The sequence below is a fragment of the Akebia trifoliata genome, chromosome 5 (assembly GCF_017979445.1).
Source record: "Akebia trifoliata isolate Shusen 1 chromosome 5, ASM1797944v1, whole genome shotgun sequence".
Classification (NCBI taxonomy): Eukaryota; Viridiplantae; Streptophyta; class Magnoliopsida; order Ranunculales; family Lardizabalaceae; genus Akebia; species Akebia trifoliata.
The window spans coordinates 25,586,935-25,610,038 of record NC_141379.1 but is presented as its reverse complement, the minus strand read 5'-3'; the positions used below and the strand labels follow the sequence as shown (position 1 = coordinate 25,610,038).

The 23,104-nt window shown below is 33.1% G+C and overlaps 1 long non-coding RNA gene across 6 annotated transcripts; it reads left to right on the top strand.

The window, feature by feature from the left end:
- The first annotated feature begins 10,837 nt into the window (after window positions 1–10,837).
- LOC147401787 (uncharacterized) lies at window positions 10,838–22,549 on the top strand. 6 transcript variants are annotated; one of them, XR_015178702.1, is made up of 6 exons: window positions 10,838–11,180; window positions 13,896–13,982; window positions 14,492–14,555; window positions 14,703–15,704; window positions 20,933–20,983; window positions 21,215–22,549. It is a non-coding gene; the product is annotated as an uncharacterized LOC147401787 (long non-coding RNA). The 6 variants fall into 6 exon arrangements; XR_015178703.1 differs by lacking the exon at window positions 20,933–20,983 and having other exon boundaries at window positions 10,840–11,180; XR_015178701.1 differs by having other exon boundaries at window positions 10,840–11,180; window positions 20,933–22,549.
- Window positions 22,550–23,104: the final 555 nt, after the last annotated feature.

The window sequence follows — 23,104 nt, the reverse complement described above, 5'->3', positions numbered from 1 at the left end:
AAAAATTGACTGGCCACATTCTAAATCACTTTTAATGGGGTTAGAAGTTTCAGATTGGACTGAAATTTTTTTTTTTTTTTTTGGGGATGATCTTGCCATCATAGAGATCATCCTCACAAAAAATCAGCACAATCTGAGACTTCTAACCCATATTTTGAAAATTTATTAATGTTACATTGTTTTTACATATGTCCCTCGATGCGTTCCCTATATATATATATTCACTTAGAATTTGCCTGTGCCGTGCATTCTCTTTCGAGTCAGGGGAGTAAAATGAAAAAAAAAAATAATAATAAAGTTGGAGAGGTATCATTAAGAAAGGGGAAACGCGGAAAGACAATAAAATAGGTTAAAGGGGTGAAAGGAGAAATATAGTATAATTACAGATATTATTGAAAAGGGGATAAAAGAAAAATATGTGATAAAATTAGAGAGAATTATTGAAAAAAAAAAATGGAGGAAAAAAGAAACGAATGACAATAACATTAAGCGAGTGAAGAGGAAAGGTAATAAAATAATTAATGTAGATCTCACGTAAAGGTTGGTGGGGCGTTTATCTCCGATAACTAACAAATATGAGATAGTTGTGTTTTATTATGTAGATAGAGCTTTGAAGTCAAAGAATCTCTCCCATTTAAAGCTAAAATACTAGATAGAACCTTGGGAGTCTAAATAATCTCTACCATTTCTCTTTATGTTGTAGTTATATTTTTTTTAACGGTTAATAGATATTTTCATGGCATACTTACAAAGGAAAACTGAGGTATTGATTTGGCATAATCAACCATATATCAATAAATTAGACCCAAAATATCAAAATGGCAATATTTATTCGGGTCTAGAAAAACTGGATCTAGATATCATGGCAAATCGAATAAGGTTGATTGGGTACATGTTCATGTGTGAGGCAGAGACTTGTACAATAGTCAACAGATACCTTTAATGGCCTGAAATGTGCAGTGAACATCGAATGATCGACCAACTTGCTATGTGTTTGTTGGAAATTCTTGTGGAGGGAAAAACTAATGTGTAGAAAAAATTTGATCAACAAGGATGTTTTAAGACTCATAATGTTATATTTCTCCCATTTAAATCTTGATCTCAAGTGTACAAAGGATGTAAAGATATTGCTTTGATGATACAATTAAGTCTTTTGATCGAATGAATACTGCGATACGGATTATGCACCATCCAATCACAGTCAAATGACAATTTTCTAATACTAATGATGCTCTTCAAAATAAAATATTAAACTAATGTTTTCTCGATTTTTCAAGTGTCCAACAAAAGAAGCAAGTGGTGGCTTAAATAAATACCCAAGGAACACTTCGATCAAGGAGTATATTTTTCTCAAGAGATATCTTATAAACGAATGATTTCTTTTTTAAGAGACACCTATTATATCCAATGGTTTGGATTAAAATTAGGTAGAGACATGTCTTTTCCTAACTAGTACAACCTGTAAGATGTCTTTTTGCCAATTAGTACACCATATTCACAATAGGCACTTGAACCAATCAAGTAATTGACCATCTCACCCTTTCAATTAATTAAATAAAGTCATAGAGAAATCACCATTAGGGATGTGACACATGATGAGTTAGTCAATCATTCAATATCTCCTGCACATTTCAAACCTAGGGATATACAAATTACCCATTACCCCAAAACCGATTCGAAACCAAACTCGAACCAAACCCAACCGAAGCAAACCGAATTAGGTATCAATTGTATGTATAACTCCACCATTGTAACTTGCACCCTGCATGTATAGCTCAGAGTTCTATTCATTTTTTAACAGAGAGAGATTTCATCTTCATTGTTCAATTTGGCTTTTTTCTTCAATGGTCATTGTTTATGGAATTTCATGCATTCGATATAGGATATAAACAAAAACCAAGTGCAATTTGGTTTTCTTTCATTTTGAATGTTCTACAATTTTGTAGTACTTTTACTTGACTTGGATTATTGATTGTTATATATATATATATATATTCTCTTGGGTTTGAATGGATTATTATACGAAAGAACTACACTGAGACGATGATGATGGTGAACATATGATGTTAATAAAATATAAGGGCAATTATAGTTGTGGAGCTATCAACATGGGAGGAGTGCAGCCAACAACTAAATGGATCACAATATGAGAAGAAGAGCATGCATCCACATACCAACTTAAAGGGTATAAAATGTTGATAGAATAAAATTATTTGAAGTGCTAATGAAATCACAATCTATAAAGATCATTTCGTCCCTGTTATTTGACTTTTTATTATTATATTCTTTTTGAAAAAATAAACCCCAAAAAATTGAAGTTAGACATTGCATACAACTATGAGTATCTATGCAGTTTTGTTCATAGTGATTCATAACTATACATTGAGCCTGAATTCCCAAGGCATATATTATAATAATAATAAATGAAAACAAAAAACAAACCATTACCATACATTGTAAATTATATCATCTTTTGGGATCTATTGCAATCTATTTATGGAAATTAATGTTATGGTAGATGTAGACACCCCATTTTTTTCTGGATCGAACTTGAGAGCTCAAGAAACAAGTGGAAAAAGGATTTGATCCAAGGTAGCTGCACAACAGGAACCAAAGGCCTAGCAAAGTGAAGAATCAAGGCCTAGAAGCCTTGCTAACAAGCCCAAAACCAGGTCTATCCATACTTAAAATCAAGTATGTCCATACTTTAGGTATGTTCAAGCCAATTATTAGCTTGTCTAGGTCTCTCTTTTGGATAGTTCAAATTTTCTTCTACCCACAATCCACCTACATGTGCACAGGACTCTTGCAGGGGGGGAACACTCCACTTGTCTCAATTTCAAGTCTTATTCTCTTGGGACTACTCCACTTATCCCTCTACTAAACCGCATGCCATTGGGGCCATTCTTTTTTATCATTATACCCTCATTTGTACTTCACCTAGCACCCCACCTTGGGACCAAGGTAATTTGGCTAAGCCACTCAATTTTTACTCTTTTATATTTTACCTCACATTTCATAAACTCTTCTCTACTTTGGAGGATCACAAGTTTTTACCATTTTAATCTTATTTTATCTTCTCTCAACACCATATACCATGGTCTTGAAGTAATTTGATTCATTCATTCACCATTGACCTTAGTCATATTGGTGACCACAAGTAAATGATGACACTCATACCCCTATTTTGTTAAGATTACTTTATGACAAAAGACCAATGAACGCCTCACCCATCTCATATTGTAAAGCTCTTTCTATCCAAGTTTTAAGTAAATAAACCAAAGCCAAGTGACCTTGACCTTTTACCCTCCAAAGGAAATTCTCTAGAGTTTTTTTGTCTCTTTACCCATTTGCCCTTTGAAGATCTTGGTAGGTGATATTCAGGACCTTCAAATGTTATAAAGGACAAGGATATAAAAGGAAATGAAGGTTACCTACGAAGGTATTCTTGGGAATATTGTATCCTTGGAAATTTTGACTTTTTTACCCTCGAAAGTCTCTCAAACCTTATAAATAAAAACCTATTCAAGGAAAATAAGGAGTTTTTGGAGAGTAAGAAAATTTTATCAAAATACCATTTTTCCCATATCCTTAAGCCCTAAAATTTTGTCCAAATTTTTCCTATATCCTTTAGAAGTCTAGAACTAGTAGGGGAGGAAGAAGAAAAGTCTAACGTGGGGTGTTGGACATCATTTTCTATATATATATATTTTTTTTGTGTTTGGACCCCCCTAACTTTCTTTTCTACCTAATCCTTTCTCTTTATTTAATGCATTTTCAAGTTCTAGTAATTCAATATAGCTCTTTTCCATTTCTTGTTAGTGGCATAAGGTAGAAGGGAGTAAGTCTTCACCTTGTGAAGCCATCTTCCCTTCTTAAGTACATAAATAACCTCTTGCAGAATGTCTCTTGATATTTAAAGCGACTTATCGTTATCTTATTTAAATTTCTAGCATTTCTTTCAAGTTCTTAGTTAGCTTCTTTACTTTAATGACTTAAGGAGGGGAGAGTAAATCTTCATTATGTGAAACAATCCTTACTTTTTTAAGTCCATGGAATAATGGCATGCATACACTATAGCACACTCCACTTTGGACCTGATTAGAAAGGACCTTTGAACCTGATTTTCTTAATTACCTCATAAAAGGAGATATAAATGAGGTTAAAGACAAAATCAAGTTTGTATTCCAAGTTGAAGATGAATCGTCTCCTATTTAGAGGTAGTTACATCTCACAATGCTTTATTATGGAAATAAGCTATTAATGATGAGATGAATTCAATTTTATCTAATCAAACTTGGGTACTTGTGGATCTTCTTCCGGAGCAAATTAATAGGTCGCAAATGGATTTTCAAAAGAAAATTAAATGTCAATGGTTCCATTAATAAGTTTAAAACTAGATTGGTTGCAAAAGATTTTAAACAAAAGAAGGACATCAATTATTTTGACAATTATGCACATGTCACACAAATTTCATTTATTAGAATTTTAATTTCTCTTGCCTCCATTCACCAATTAGTTGTCCATCAAATGGATGTAAAAATGACTTTTCTAAATGTTGATTTAAAATATAAAATCTATATGAAACAAGTCAAATGGTTTATTTTATTAGGCCAAGAAAAGAAAATTTGTAACCATGTTAAATCTCTTTATGGCCTAAAACAAGCTCCTTACTAAGATATTGTTATCCTATGATTTAAGGTTAATGACGTTGATAAATGTATTTATAATAAGTTTAATGATGGTGTAGCTGTCATTATTTACTTATATGTAGATGATATGTTTATCTTCAATTGTAACTTTCCTTGTGTAAAAGAAACAAGATTATTTGGTTATCTAATTTTGATATGAAAGATTTACGGGAGGTTGATGTTCTTTTAAGAATCAAAATTGTGAGAAAAAAAAATGATGTTTTAGCATTATCTCAATCACATTACATTGAAAAAATCTTAGAAAGGTATAGTCATTTAGATCATAAATCAGCATCAACCCTATGAATCTTAGTATTAACTTGCTGTAAAATACGAGTCATTGTAAAGCTCAATTAGAGTACGTAAGTATTATAGGGAGTCTTATGTATGCTATGCAATGCATAAGACCCGATATTGCATTCAATGTTGAGATGTTATGTCGATTTACTAGTAATCCAGAAACAGAACATTGGAATGTAGTTTCTACAATTCTCAGATACGTGAAAGGGGTTATGAACTATGGCTTACATTATGTTAGATATCCTACATTGATAGAAGGATATATCGATGCCAGTAGGAATAATCATAAGTTCAAAGTCTAAGTCCACTACTGGTTGAATTTTTACGCTAGGAGGTCATGCGATATCTTGGGAGATCTAAGAAACAAATTTGTGTTTCTAATTCTACTATTTATGTTGATAGAATTTATAACCCTAATAGATGCAAGTAAAGAATTTGAGTGCTTAGAAATTTATTGGTAGATATACTTTGAAAAAATCCAACTCCAACAATAATGATCAATTGTGACAGTTAGTCTACACTGTACAAAGACTCAAATAGACGTACAATGAAAAGTCTAGACATATAAGTCTTAGATATCACTATCTCAGACAATTACCCAAGAAAGGAGTAATTACGATTGACTCTGTAGAATCAAATAAAAACTTAGCTAATCCTTTAACAAAAGGTCTTGCGAGAGAGATGATTTATCTCACTTCAAAAGGGATGAGATTAAGATTTATATAGTAAATTCAACCATCATTTTATGGTGACCCAACCTCTATTTTGAAATGATAGGTAAGATTCAATGGGTATTAATAAGTTGAATGAGTGGTTTAGTGAGACACTAAAAAATTTCTAATTGCCCCATGGCTATACATCTATGTTGATTCTTACAAGAAAGAGGTTGGAAGTGAATCCTTAATAAGTCCAAATTATTTATAGGGGTGACTTCCAGGATCACTGCTTATGGACTTACTTATGAGTGAAAAAGTTAGGCTGTTATGAAAATTAGACAAATTTTAAAGCAGTTATGAAATTAGGATATTTGCACATGACCTTTAATGTGCAAGTTTTTAAGATCACTCTTACTTATAGAAATATGTATGTACAAATGAGTCTGGTTCATCTAAAAAGGCCTTTGGTTCAAGATTAGTTCACCACAGCACCTTGACAAAACTTTGATTTATTTGCACTAAGTGGAAATTCAAGTCAAAAAGACACTTTCATTGATATACAATTTCTACGATGATGTTCAATTATAATTTTTTTTTGTTCTATATTGCCTTGTAAGAACTATGAAAGATTGATTCCCGAAAAGATACGTAGGCAATTGTTTTCTTTAGTACCAGCTATTGTTATATGGGAAATGTTCAGCACCCTAAGTTTTACCACACACTTTAACAAACGTTTTTTGTCCTACATGGGTTAGAAGTTTTGGAATGAGTTGATTTTTGGTGAGGATGATCTCTATGATTAGAAGATCATCCTCCCCAAAAATCAGCCCATTCCGAAATGTTTAGCCCCATGTTTACACGTTGAAAAATCGTGGACCGTCCATTTTTTGTAAATCAATTTTGATGGGGTTAGAAGTTTTGGAATGAGCTGATTTTTGGTGAGGATGATCTCCTCACCATAGAGATCATCCTCACCAAAAATCAGCTCATTCCGAACTTCTAACCCATGTAAGACAAAACGCGTTTGTTAAAGTGTGTGGTAAAACTAAGGGTGGCGAACGGGACCCTTGTTATATATATATAGGGTCCTGTTCAGCACCCTAAGTTTTACCACACACTTTAACAAATGTGTTTTGTCTTACATGGGTTAGAAGTTTTGGAATGGGCTGATTTTTGGTGAGGATGATCTCTATGGTGAGGAGATCATCCTCACCAAAAATCAGCTCATTCCAAAACTTCTAACCCCATCAAAAATGGTTTATAAAAAATGAACGATCCATGATTTTTCAACGTGTAAACATGGGGCTAAACATTTCGGAATGGGCTGATTTTTGGGGAGGATGATCTTCTAATCATAGAAATCATCCTCACCAAAAATCAGCCCATTCCAAAACTTCTAACCCATGTAGGACAAAAAACGTTTGTTAAAGTGTGTGGTAAAACTTAGGGTGCTGAACATTTCCCATATATATATATATATATAGGGTCCCTTTCAGCAACAAACATTTTGACAAACATTTTGGCAAAACATTTTTCAAAACATGAGTTAGAGGTTTTGGAATGAGCTGATTTTTGGTGAGGATGATCTCTACGGTGAGGAGATCATCCTCACCAAAAATCAGCTCATTCCAAAACTTCTAGCCCCATGTTTACAGGTTGAAAAATCGTGGACCGTCCATTTTTTATAAACCATTTTTGATCGGTTAGAAGTTTTGGAATGGGCTGATTTTTGGTGATGATGATCTCCTCACCGTAGAGATCATTCTCACCAAAAATCAGCCCATTCCAAAACCTGCAACCCATATTTTGAAAAATGTTTTGCCAAAATGTTTGTCAAAATGTTTGTTGCTGAACATTTCCCATATATATATATATATATATATATATATATATATATATATATATATATATATATATATCATTTGTTATTTTGAAAATAGGAAGGGAATGTTGGATATTTTCAAGGGAAAATTATAAAAATAAATCCCAAAAAAAATTTATTTCTTAAAAAAAATCAAAATTATTGATAATTATAACGAGCATACTAATTCGGCCATTAAATGGCCGGTCAAATTCTCTCTCTTCCCTTTTCTCTCTCCCCTCAATTTAAAAAAACAAAAAAACAAAAATTCGGCCCAGTCAAATTCTCTCTCCTCCTTTTTTTTTTTTCTCTTTCCTTCCATTTAAGAAAAAAACGAAAATATTATATTCGGCCATTAAATAGCCGATCAAATTTTCTCTCCTGTATAAAATTCTCTCTCCTCAATTTTTTTCTCTTTCCATTTTTTTTAAGAAAACAAAAAATGTATTCTACCATGACATGGCCGGTCAAATTGTATAAACATTCACCACTTCTTTTCATAATATATTCGACCATTTTTTATTTAAATTCCCCCTATTTTATAAACATTAAGATTTTAAGATGATCTAAGATCTTGATTTTAAGATTTTGATCTTGTGATCTTGATCATAAGATATTGATCATGATCATGATCATGATCAAGATCAAGACTGTGATCAAGATCAATTTTTTTTTAAATTGATTTTTCTTCATATTTGAATCTACTTAATGTGATATTTGGCTTAATAAGATTTGTCTAAATATTATTTCAATGATAGATTTAGTGGTTGTATGCGATTTTGTTTAACGGCCGAATTAGTATTCTCATTATAATTATCAATCAATTTAATATTTTTTAAGAAATATTTTTTTTCCATAATTTCCCCTATATTCAACCATTAAATGGCTGGTCAAATTAGTAAATAAAATCGCATAAAACCACTAAATCTATCATTGAAATAATATTTAGACAAATCTTACTAGACCAAATATCACATTAAATAGATTCAAATATGAAGAAAAATCAATTAAGATCATCACGATCACGATCATGAAAAATATCAATATCTTAGGATTTAGATCATAAGATTAAGATCACAAGATCCAGATCTTAGATCATCTTAAAATCTTGATGTTTATGAAATAGGGGAAATTATGAAAAAAAAATGATCGAATATATTATGAAAAGAAGTGGTAGATGTTTATAGAATTTGACCTTCCGTTTTTTTTTTTTAAATGGAAAGAGGGAGAAAAAAGAGGAGTGAGAATTTAACCGACCATTTAATGGCCGAATATAATATTTTCGTTTTTTTTTTTAAATGGAAGGAGAGAGAAAAAAGAGGAGAGAGAATCTTAAAGAGGAGAGAGAATTTGACCGAGTTAAATTTTTTATTTTTTATAAAAAAAAATTGAGAGGAGAGAGAATTTGACCGGCCGTTTAATGGCCGAATTAGTATCTTCATTATAATTATCAACAAATTTGGTTTTTTTTAAGAAATAATTTTTTTTTTTAATTTTATTTCATAATTTTCCCTATTTTCAACAATAAAATTTGTTTTTATTTTATTTGTTTGGTGTCTCTTCCAATTGAGTAAGGTAGTGTGGTTGTGTTTTTTGAGAATAGACATGTAACTTACACAACAAGAAAGTTGATTTTTAATGAATTTTTTAGCCGTGGTTTATATATTGTCACTAAAAATTAATTTTTAGTGATAAAATTAATATGTTGCCACTAAAAAAATTATAGCATCAATATTTAATGGCAATTCAAAAGTACGCCCCTCTTATGCCATGGAGGTAAATTTTGATACCCATAAAGGTGATCACATCAAAATATTTAGTGACAATTTATATTTTGTACCACTAAAGGTTTATGATTTTAGTAGTAATATATTTTTTTTTATCACTAATGGTTAGTCATAAGCTACGGTTATATTTCACCACTAAAAACATACTTTTAGTCGCGATGTATATTTTGCAACTAAATAGTAATTTTTAGTTGCAAAAATAAAATGTTACCACTATAGGTGTTATATTAATAACATTTAATGAAAACTTAAATGTAGTGGTTAAAATACATGATCATATGAAAAGATTTAGTGAAATTTTTTATTTTATTATCATTAAAGGAGTAAGACTATTGTTGCAACATTTTTTATTGTCATTAATGAAAAGTTTTAGCTAAAATTTAATTTTCACCACTAAAATATATCTTTAGTGATGAAAATAAGATTTTGTCACTAATTTATAATTGTAGATTTTTAAAATTAACGTAATGACCGCATGGAGAGATTTAGTGACAGATTTTTTTGTTGTCACTGAAGGTATAAAGTTTTAGTTACAACATTTTTTTTGTTGTCACTAATTATTAATTTTACTTCATTATCCAACAAAAATTTATAAAATTACTTATGACCATATGGAGAAATTTAGTAACAAATTTTTTTGTTGCCACTAAAGATGTAAGGTCTTAGTGGCAACATTTTGTTGTTGTCACTAATGATTAGTTTTACTTAATTATTGAACAAAAGTTTATAAAATGACCTCAAATGGCAATATTTTTGTAATTTGAAAGTGCATTGGGTTTATTATTATTATTATGTTAATAAAGGAAAAAAAAAGGAAAAAAATACGCAGAACCCAAAAATATGAATCCATAGGAAATCTTATTTCTTTTCCCATATTAGGCATCTATTCATGTGGGTAGAAGTGCAACTTGGTTCGATTTGGATCAAATTGGAATCAAATCAACCTAGGTTGATTCCATTAAAATAGAATCGGAAACGAACCAAATTGCCATCAAATCAAACCAACACGAATCGAGCTAAAATAGGTTTGGTTCTAAGGGTTGCCAATATCTTAAAAACCTAATTGAATCAATACATTTTTAATACAAATTAATAAATATGAAAATGAAATCTCATATAATGATTCATTAATCTATCCATCAACAATAAAAAAAAAAAAAAAAAAAAAATCAGTAATGCATTCATTTAACAAAATAATAAAATCAATAATTTTTCCGTCAATTAAAGAGTCATCAATCCATTCATCCAAAAAAATGTCATTAATCTACTCATAAGAATAATAATCAATTTATCCATAAAACATGCGTATAATTTAATAAAAAGATTAATAATATTTATTTATAATTGTATTAATATAAAGATTTAATTCTTGATTTGGATCGGTTCTATACAAGACGTGAACCAAAAATCGAATCAAATTGGTCTGCTCTCTACTTTGTTAACCCGAACCAAATCGAAGTTCATTATAAATTAAACCAAACCAATCCAAAGCATTTGGTTTTGTTTTGTTCTCGATTTGAACAGGACTGAGTTGCACCCCTACCAGTGGGCCTATAAATTATCAATTGCTCCATCAAATTATTTTTTATTTAACTAAATTAGATTTTTTATTTAAATTTAAATTTAATTTTTTTTTTAATTGTTTGAAGGGGAAGAGTTCTTCGTGTTCTTCCCGAGCCAAACTCACTCCAATCTTGACTGTTCACCTTTTCGATTGATAACTACAGCGCCTTCTTGATTTTGTTCGATCAAACCAAACATTAAGAGAACATCGAACGATCGAAAACACCGAACGACCTCTCGCTCTCTTTGGCGTTCCTCAATCTCCCAGTTTCGATTGATAACTCACACAGTGCCACTGATCAAACCATTCCAAATCTCATCTGTAAGTCCATCCTTCTCAAAAACCCACTCTAGATCTCTTACAGTTCTATTCTTCGTTTGATTTATGGTTTCGTTTTCTGGTTTATTGATCTGAAGTCGAGCTTTTCTCTTTCATGGAAGGTTGAAAGCGTTGGTTTTTCGATGGAAATGGATTAGATATTTATATTAGGTTATGTTTGATTCTTATATCCTTCAAATCTGAGTGTTTTTTTTTCCTTGTTTTTATGGTTGCTATGTTTATTTTTGTTTTGGGTTTTAATGGATCTACAATTGAGTTCTATTCCATGCATGGAGGTTTTAGAATGGTGTTCCTTTCATCGAGAATGGTTTGAATTTGGGTTTCATCATTTTATATAACACATTGCTAACAGATTTTCCAATTGTCAAATTTTATTGAAGCATTTGTGAACATATGTATGCAAAATGCATGTTTGTTTGTGGTTTTTATTGATATTGTTTTCAGATTCATGGTTCTGTAATCTAATATGTTTTCATTTCCTGCAATGTGTGTTAAGGATCTATCGTTTTTCATGTTTTATTATTATTTTGGGAAATTTCTCTTCTTTTTCATTGTTGTGGATTTCTTTCTTAGATTAAGGCACCTCAACACCAACATGTTTAGTTTTGTGAATGAATAAATGAAATTAACTTCGTGATGGAGTTCCCTATTTCCCCCTTCATGAAGTTTTTTTATTTCTTGGATCTTCTTGGAGGAGAAATTCATAGCTTTTAAGATACAAAACAGGGATTAATGCTTTTGGTGATAACATGCCCTGTCTGTTTTTACGGCCCTGTTTTTCGATATTTTCTTTCACTTCAAGTGATACCCTTTTTTCTTTATTCTTGCTTTTATTTGAAGTTAGGACACCCAGTGACCTTGGCAGCAATTCAATAACTAGAACACCATGTATCTAGTTATACAATTTTTGTACCCATCACATAACACTCCAGAAGCAGTACCTATCTAAAAAAGAAACACACATCAGATGCTCACATACTTATATCTGTATCTGACTAATTATATTGTCACATCCTTACCAATTTATCTATATATAATTGAACCTAAATATCAAAAGTGTTGTCCTTAAGATATTGTTTATCCTTCAATTTTAACTACGGCTTTATATCTAAAAATGTTCATTTTCTTATTTCTACCTATTTACCTTTAATTCTTAGTTTTTATCATATACATTCATGTTTTAGTTTTTAATATTCTTAATTTCTGTATTCATTTATCTAACTACATCTTCAAAAAGCATATTAATGGAAAAAGGTGTGTTTCTTAGTGCAAACCCATTTGTAATTGGGTTCTCTCGATCGTCTACCACCAGATGTTGTAAAGCTAGTTACAACCTTCAAAACATATTAGATTACTATTATATTTTACAAAAAATGTCGTTAATGTGATAAGATTACTGACCTCGATAAGATTGAAAGTTTTGAGTTATGGTTTCTATCTAGCACCAAAATGTTTGGTGCAAGCCATTCTGCCTGCCCAAGAGATCTTGGTTTTGTTATGGAAAAGAGTTGAAAAAAAATCCTTTGGCCGTGCACACCTCTTAAGTAGGGCATTATCCAAAACTATACCAATCGGTCCTTGATATTTCCAAAGAGTCGTGATTTTCTGACACCCCCTTTGACACATGGGTGCCCCCATATTCCCTCTGATGTGGCATGGGTTAGAACCATAGTTCACGTGGCATGATGTTAGTTTGTTTTACCAAAAGCACTCCAACCATTGTTTCTGACTGTCATGGCCACATAGATATACAGTGCCCCTAGACACATTCTACCCAGCTTCAACCAAAAGCTCCAATGGTATGGAACCAAACCCATATGAATTGTTCTCAAATTTCAGGATGAGATAAGTGGTAAGTTGTTTTCGGGGACAATATGAAACTGTCTCCCTTTCCTTTGAATTGAGTTTTTGTTTTGTGTTCTCTAGTAAGAAAGAATGATTCTGAATAAAGTTTAGTTGTGTTTGTGTAAGAAATCTTGTTTTGCTTTAAACAAGGCTAAACATATTACTACTTTATTATACCATCTACATGTGGAGATGCATACGTACAAAAGTCATTAGCTACCAGTCAATGGGTTCCCATTGCAGACCTATTGGGTCAAATCAAAACTTGTTAAATTAAGGCAATCTTCTACACAACTATTGGGGATGTTTGGATGGTTACAAATATGTTTCTATTTCGTTGATTTATAACCATCGATACTCTGATAGAGGGAACCTTTTCCACAATTGGTGACTGGATCGTGAGTTTCTGATATAGGAATTGCTTCCATGTGTGGATGTTATGATGTTTAGGAGCAATGGTACTCGTATACTTCACTCCAAATGGGATGTATATGGACATTCTGTTTATGGGCAATAATTACAAAATATCGAGTTGTTACGGATTCATGTGGGGTGGTCTTGATGATGGTTTAATCTCTCTTAAAGTCATATCTTGAGAAGGTTAACCTAAAAACGTTACAGATTTGGTTTAATAAGTAGTCAGATTATTGTAAAAACTATTTAACATTAGAATCTTCGAGACCTGGTTCAAAATCATCTATTCCCCCCCTTCTAATTACACTTTAGGAACTTGCTTTTCATGATTGAATTGGTAGAACTATTGCCCCTTGGTTTAGATGGAGTTTCATTGTTGTTATTTTCTCTAATGCTCATGCACTACTGACTTTGTCGGGCGGTCTATGATTTAAACAGGATGAGAAGGAGATACAAAAGACGTCACTTAAGCAGCATCATGTATTGTGGTTGTGTACTGAGTTTACATATGGTTACAAACTTCTTGTAATGCCTCTTTTCCTTGCTCTACCGCCGTATTTCCTATGGTTAGCAACTCACACATGCACAAATAAGTGAGAAAATAGTTCTGTTAATTTATAATAAATTTTTTTTGTTACGCTATTATGTAATTTTAGTTTCATGGATTGTGCTGGAAAAGAACAACTTGAGAGCTATACTTTCTACTTCATATGTTATTGAGGTCAGCTTTGGTTCTTATTCTTCTTTGCCTTTTTCTGTTTTAAAATGTATTTGCAATTCAAGTTTTGTTCCTTCTACCTCGTAAACATATTTTAAACAATACAAGAATGATATAATGGATGGGTAGTGCTCCAATTGAAATTTTCAAATCAAATAACTAAGATTTAGGATTTTTGTTGTTTTCAAAAGGTCAGTGGAATTGTTTTGCTAATTCAGATGGGATTTAAGAAAACATCGATTGGGGGCTGACATGACAGTCCAGATTCTGAATTCTATCGGAATGCATACTTAGTTCTGAATTATGTTCTCAACAGAACTTGTTTCAAGAAAGGGTAACTAGAAGAAGACTGATGTTGGGGGCTTACCACCATTGGAAAGGTACAATAGCACCTTAACTTGGCCTAATAATGCAATTGCTTTTAATTTTCTCTTTCTTCACTCTCAATTCATGTATTTCATTTTATGGATGCGATATGCCTAATAATCCTATTGCTTCTGATTTTTTTTTTCTTTGTTCACTCCTAGTACATGTGTCCCATTCTATGGATGTGATAGGTCCATTCCTGTTTCCCAAGCTTCTGTTAAGTAATCAAACTTCGCTTCTTTCGTGCATATGTTTATCTACTTTGCTGCTATTTCTTTCCCAAGTCTTTGTGGCATTCCAGATAGGAGAATGGGCTACTCCATTCCTGGTTATTGGAAATATGAATATCCTTGGAGGATATGATAGTGATGAGCTCTCAGAGGACATAATTCGAGCTGCGAGTGCCTTGGAAAACCTTCAGCTGGACAGGAAAACGCGAAATCTAACATCATCTTGGTGGTATGTCCTGGTTATTTGTTTTTGTTCTATTAATGCCCCCTTCTTCCAAGTAGACCGCTTTATGTTATGAACTAGTACATTTGTAGAACTTGAGCTTCCTGAGGGAATGAGATCATTGATATTTGGTGAAAGGAGAGGCTAACGAGAGATTTCTGATTGATGTCAATTTGTAGGGATTTCTGAGGATAATCTTTTTTGTGGTTATTGTTAAAACGATTAGACTTAAATACCTTGGGTATTAGTTTCTTTTGTATCAATATATCTGATGAATGCCTATATATGGAGTGTTTTCTATTTTTCATTTTTTTTACAAGTTTATTTTTTAACCAAGAATGGTTTGCAACTGTTTGCTTGATACTTTTTGAAAACAGTTGGAAATTTAGTTACCACAAGCAAGAACAATTGCCAACGGTTCCTTAATATTAGGAACACCCCTTTTGGAAACTATTTATAACGGTTCCAGATGTATTAAGAACGGTTAATTACCGTTCTTAATTGTGATTTTTGGTGTAGTGAATGAATCTGATCTTGTGGGTAAAATTCATGCGTCTGTCCACCATGTGCCATTTTAATTGCTATTTTACACCATAGGCAATTTTAACTAGAAGTTTCTAATTGCATTGCCATACTATAGAGAGGGAGTTGGGGAAACCCATGGATGATCTGTTTCAAATTTTGTTGAAAATCCTCTTGCAACAAAATTGGTAAGATCCTCCATCTATAATGAATTTTATGTGCTAACATGGGTTGTCTTAAATTGGATTATTAGGATGTAAAGGTTGGTTTTTTTATTGTAATTATTTAGTTCCTCGACGTTTCCTCAACATGGGATTAGAAAATTATATTGTAAAATGCTATGATGCTGATGCAATTTTTCAAACACTGAACGAAGTAGAATTTGTGGCGCCGATCAGCCCCAATATTTGGGATAAGGTATATATTCTGCTGATGATGGTGATCTTTTTATATGTATAGAGGTATAAATTACATTTGTTGATGAGATTTCTTCTTTTATCAAATTTACCGATTCCCTCATGAGATTAAGGAACTTTTTGGTGTCAATTTTCATATTTTTATCCACAAGTGATTGTAGATGGCATTCATATTGTATTTGGTTAATGTGCTTATGGATTTTACCCATTGTTAAATTCAATATTAATGCCATTTTTTTCGTTCCTGTTGTGGTTTGTGGAGCTTGATTGTACTGATCAACAAGGTGGTACTGTAAATCAACCTGTGCTTTTACACTGGTCGAGCTTGGTGGTGAGCTTGACTAATATTATGTAAAACCCTAGTTAGATTTCCTAGGGTATATATATTTCTTATTTTTTGGTGAAAAGATGTAATCTGTAACTGCGAGTTTTTCTTTCATAGTGGAATCAGTGTGATCCATGGACATACCTCAATTTAGAGGGAACCACGTAAAATCTCTGTGTTTTCTTTGTATGATTGCATTTTGTGTTTGTTTTCTTTTTTGATTTGTTTTCTTGTTTCGATTGCGCTTGTTCTCTTAACAATTGGTATCAGAGCTAAGTTTTAATTCAAGTGGGAGCAATGGCTGAAAAAGAGGTAAGAATCGAGAAGTTCAATGGTTTGAATTTCGGACTATGGAAGATGCAAATCGATGATGTTCTTTATCAGAAGGACCTTTATCGTCCTCTGGGAGGAAAAATGAAGAAACCGACGAACATGATAGATGAAGACTGAGAGATTTTGACAGGAAAGCCCTGGGTACCATTCGATTATCTCTCGCTACATCTGTGGCTTTTATTATCTATAAGGAGAAGACTACAACATATTTGATGGCCTTTTTGTCAAGGATGTACGAGAAACCCTCTGCCTCAAATAAAATTTTTTTGATGAAAAAGTTATTCAACATGAATATGGTCAACGGTGGTAGCGTGACTGAGCATTTGAACGAAGTCAATACAGTCATAATCCGTTGAGATTATCTTTAAAGATGAAATCAGGGCCTTTATTGATTTTATCTAGATTATCAGATAGTTGGGATAGTCTGGTAATAGTTGTAAGTGATTCTTTTGGTTCCGAAAAATTGAAGTTTGATTATGTTGGCGTCATCTTAAACGAGGAAACTCGTAGAAAATTCTCGGGATCAGCTGATACTTTGGGGAATGCCTTGAGTGCTGAGGAAAGGGGAAGGAAATCCAACAGGAAAACCAAGGTAAAAGGCGATCAAGTTAAAAAAGGAGCAAGTCCAGAACACCACAGGCAAAAGGAGATGGTTGTTGGAATTACGGGAAGAGGGGTCATGACCTTCAAAAGGGACTGCAACTGCAAAGAAACCTGTAGAAATCAAAAATCAAGAAGGTAAAGAATTTGTAACTTTTCAAATGATAGTGATTTTGATGCTTTGATCTTATTTGTTGCTGCACACAATGACATATGGGTAGTAGATTCTGGAACATCATTCCATGTTACTTTTCATAAAAACATTCTACAGAACTATGTACAAATTAATTTTGATAGAGTCCATCTCGGGGATAATAAGCTTTGCAATATTTTTGGTAAGGGTGATGTGTAGATAGATCTGTCGAATGTGGCGTTTTTATAGTTGAAAAATGTGAGATGTGTTCCACAGTTGAAGAGGAACCTAATTTCAGTAAGACAACTTGCAGAGTTGGGGATACTCACCATGTTCTTGGGTGAATCCTAGAAGATGATCAAATGATCTATGATGGTAGCTTGTGGCAAGAAAGAGGGGACCCTTTATGTTACATCTGGGACCTATAGTTTTATAATAGTGGTTTCTACAGGCACTGATGCTTATACTTGGCATTGTAGGCGTGGACACATGGGATAGAAGGGGATGAAGGTTACGTATTCCAAGGGTAAATTATTTGGGCCAAAGGAGATGAACTTGGACTTTTGTGAAGATTGCATCTTTGGAAAATAGAAGGTAAGTTTCTCAAAATTTGGAAGGACCCCAAAATCAAATAAATTTGAGTTAGTTCACATTGATGTGTGGGGGCCAGCCAAACTTTCTTCTTTTGGTGGTTCTAGTTATTTTATCACCTTCATTGATGACAACACAAGAAAATTTTGGATCTTCTTTCTAAAGCAGAAGTTTGATGTATTTGGCTTGTTCAAGAATTGGAAAGCCTTGGTTGAGAATTAAACTGGGTTGAAGTTAAAGTGCCTGTGGTCAGACAATGGTGGAGAGTATTGTAGTGATGAGTTCGAAGATTGGTGTGCACAAATTAGGATTAGAAAACAAAAAACTATTCTTGAGACACCTCAACAAAATGACATTGCAGAACACATGAACATAATCCTTGTAAAACGCGCCAAGAGCATGAGGATACATATTAGGTTGCCTAAGTCTTTTTGGGCAAATGTTGTGAACATTGCTACAAACCTGATCAACAGAAAACCTTCAGTCTCTTTGAAGTTTGGTCTGTCAGAAGAAGCTTGGGCAGGAAAGGAGGTAAATTTATCCCACTTAAAATTTTTTGGTTGTACTTCTTATGTCCATATTGATTTTGATGAAAGGAGCGAGTTAGATCTTAAGTTTAAGAAGTGTATTTTCATTGGGTATGACATTGATGAATTTGGCTATCGATTTTGGGATCTAGAAAATCGAGAAGTCAATAGAAGTAAGGATGTCATTTAATAAAAACGTAATGTATATGAAGAATGTGGAAAGAAGAGAAGCTCGTCCGAATTCCAAGGATGATGGGCATGTTGAGTTTGATGATGCACCATCTAGGATTGTGTTTAAGTTAGTAGATGAAAACAGACAGGAGGAAACTGAAGCCCTCTCACTGAGGTTCCTCCACTTGGACTTAGAAGATCTACTAGAGCTATACAAAGAAAAACTCTAGTTCAGTATATTTCTTCTATACATTTATTGCTGATTGACAATGGTGAACCAAAGTGTTATGATGAAACTATGCAGCTTGAGACCAAGGTTAAGTAAGAGCAGGCAATGGATGATGAGATGGACTCATTATCTATGAACCAAACTTGGGATTTGGTTGAGCTACCCAATGAGTAAAAGGCTTTGCATAATAAGTGGGTTTACAAGTTAAAAGAAGAACATGATGGACCAAATGATACAAGACCATATTAGTTGTGAAGGGATTTTAGCAAAAGGTAGGTATTGATTATACAAAGATTTTTTTCTCTTATTGTGAAGTTGTGTACCATTAGATCTTTTTGGAGTATTGTTGCAGTAGAAGACTTACATCTAGAGTAACTAGATGTGAAGACAACTTTTCTTCATGGTGACTTGAATGAAATATTTACATGAGCAACCACAGAAATATGAGGCATCAGGAAAGGAAGAGTTGGTATGTAAGTTGAAGAAGAGTTTGTATGGGTTGAAATAGGCACCTAGATAGTGGTACGTAAGGTTTGATAACTTTATGTCTGGAAGTGGGTATACAAGGTGTAATGCTGATCAATGCTATTATTTTAAGAAGTTGGATGACTCCTACATCATTATTTTCTTGTATATAGGATATGCTTGTTGCAAGATCAAACATGACTGAAATAACAAGATTAAAGGAACAACTCTCTGAAGAGTTTTCTATGAAGGATTTGGGTGCATCAAAACAAATCCTTGGTATATGGATCAGTAGAGATAGGAAGAATAAAAGATTGTGGTTATCTCAAGGCACAATACATTGAAAGAGTACTGAACATGAATCATGCAAAACTAGTGAGCATTTTTCTAGCAAGTCATTTTGTGCTTTCAAGAAGGCAAGAAGCAACTACAGATGAGGAGTGAGAATACATGTTAAAGGTTCCCTATGCTTCAACAATTGGTAGCCTTATGTATGTCATGGTCTGTATCAAACTAGACATTACACAAACAATGAGACTTGTGAGCAGATTTATGAATAATCCAAGACAAAAGTATTGGAAGGCTATACACTGGCTTATGAGGTATTTGAGGGGTACCACAGATCTATCTTTATGTTATGGTGGAGCAAAGATCAGTCTATAGGGGTATGTTGATTCTAACATGGCAAGAGACCTAAATGGCAGAAAAACACTACAGGTTATGTCTTTACATTGGGTAGTGCAACAGTGAGTTGGGTTTCAAGATTATAGAAGATAGTTACTCTTTCGACTACAGAAATAAAATATATTGCAGTTATAGAAGCGTGCAAGGAAATGATATGGCTTCAATCTCTTTTGAAGGAGTTGGGTAAGGTGCTAAATGATTGTAAGTTGCATAGTGATAGTCAAAGTGCAATTCACCTAGCGAAGAACTCAACATTTCATTTGAGGACGAAGTATGTTGACATCAGATATCACTTTATACGTTCAGTTCTAGAGAAGGAGCTGTTTACTTTGGAAAAGATTCGCACGAGTGTGAATCCTGCAGATATGTTCACCAAAGTAGTTACTATTCATAAGTTGAAGACTTGTTCAGTTTCTCTTGGTCTTCAAGCTTAGAAGATAAGGATGATTCACATCGAGTTTGTTATGGAGGCGTTACTTATCATATGCAACAAGTGTTAGTGAGAGAGATTCTTGATTAGTCTCCAGGTGAGAGATTGTTGTGGAGCTTGATAGTACTAGTCAATAAGGAGGTACTATAAATCAAGCCACGCCTTTACATTGGTCGAGCTCGGCAATGAGCTCATTGGGGGGTGAAACCCCCAAAAGAAAATTCCCCAAGGGTATTTTCGTAATTTCACTGATATTGTGTAAAACCTTAGTTAGGTTTCCTGGGATATATATATTTCTTGTTTTTTGGTGAAAGGATGTAATCTGTAACTACAAGTTTTTCCTTCATAGTGGAATCGGTGTGTTCCATGGACGTACCTCAATGTAGAGGGAACCACGTAAAATCTTTGTATTTTCTTTGTGTGATTGCATCTTGTGCTTGGTTTCTTTTTCGATTTGTTTTCTTGTTTTGATTGCGCTTGTTTTCTTAATAGTTCTTTCCCTTTGGCGAAAGAAAAAAGATGGGTGATATTCAAAGAAGAGGAGGATCCTACCTCCATTCCAAGTAAGATTTTGATTCAAATACAAATTCCATTTTTCTCCTATTCTTTGGGAAAATGCCTGAATGTGATTTGATTGTAAAGTTGGAGTACATTGGGAGTGAGATTAGAACTTGGAGTGATTTTGTTCTTTTTAGTTTTTTGACCCTTCAGAGTAAAGCATGGCCATTCTCTTAATTTTGAGTACTTACAGCTGAAGCATCCCCACTAAGAAACAACTTTTTTTCTTATCTCAGTTCTTGATATCCCAATATAAATGCTTGGTAATTGTAGTTGAGTGGATATGCTGGTTGAATAGGCAGCAGAATTAGGCTCCAACTCATGAGGTAAGGTACAGACTATTTCTCTTTATGATTTTCACTTAACATGCATATCTTCCTTGGTGCTGTCTCCGAGCTTTTAATTATTACCAAGGGCTCCCCACACCATAGCCAATTTTTTTGATCTTATATGGGTTAAAATTTTCGGAATGGGCTGACTTTTGGTAAGGATGTTCTCTATGGTAAGGAGATCATCCTCACTAAAAATCAGCCCATTCCGAAACTTCTAACCACCCCATCAAAAGTGGAATACTAGAAGTCAGTTGAAATCCTCTTGAATGGTTGGCAGTAAAATTTTCTTTTTTAATTATTATTAAAACCTATATTTCAGTTTAATCTACAAACATGAAGTTTGCAGGTTTTTGGCCCTTTGGCTCAACAAAAAGATATATACGAGCAAGCCATAGTTCCATAACGAATATTATAATTTTATTTGTAACATATTAAAACTACGGTCATGATATTACTACAACATAAAAACATGAACAAACACTATGTGTGATCCCTCACTTATGTTGTGATTTTATAACAAAATTACTAATGAAGATGCTAAAAAACATCTTCTAAAACTACTGAATCAGAAATTAACAAATACTGGTCCATTTGACACTAACTAACATGTTCACCAAATACACAAGATCATGAATGTATTGCTGGAATTGTTTGAACATATTAGATTAACCAATGCGGCCATGACAAGGGACTGATGCAGTGGAACATCCACCTTCAATAAATCAATGAATAATATAGTTCAAAATTTAAGAAATCAATTTCTCAAAAGCAAACAATACTATGTAATAGTGATGTCTCACATAAATCTCAATGCATAGGAAATAGGACTGGAATTATGTTTTCAAGTTTCCTATCATTTCATCTGAGACATTCCTGTTTCAGTCGAGAGAAGAACGAAACATTGACCCTGAGGTAGAGAAAAACTTCTAGGGTCAGGATGATTCAAGTAGTTTGAGATTCCAATTGGAATTGTGGAACAACCTTTTGTGGAAAGACTTGTTCTGGTTACAACTTGGGTGATGGGTCTTTAGTCTACTACTCATTACCTAGATACACATATATGGCACCGGTGGTGGGTCTCCTTGCCTATGATGCTGCAAATTTAAGTGCTACGAATATACTCGAATTGGATTTAAGGGCATCGGATAAATCCATCTTGATTAGATTTCTTGATGTGAATGTGATATTCATGAAAAATGTTTTTATATATATTTATTACTTTTTGTAAGCCTGAAATCATTTTTCATTGCTTAGTGTATATATATATATTATATATATATATATATATATATATATATTATGGGAAATGTTCAGCAACAAACATTTTGGCAAAACATTTTTCAAAACATGGGTTAGAGGTTTTGGAATGGGCTGATTTTTGGTGAGGACGATCTCTATGGTGAGGAGATCTTCATCACCAAAAATCAGCCCATTCCAAAACTTCTAACCCCATAAAAAATGGTTTATAAAAAATGGACAGTCCACGATTTTTCAACTTGTAAACTGGGGTTAGAAGTTTTGGAATGGGCTGATTTTTGGTGAGGATGATCTCCTCACCGTAGAGATCATCTTCACAAAAAATCAGCTCATTCCAAAACCTCTAACCCATGTTTTGAAAAATGTTTTGCCAAAATGTTTGTTGTTGAACAGGACCTATATAATATATGGGTCCCGTTCGCCACCCTTAGTTTTACCACACACTTTAACAAACGCGTTTTGTCTTACATGGGTTAGAAGTTTCGGAATGAGCTGATTTTTGGTGAGGATGATCTCTATGGTGAGGAGATCATCCTC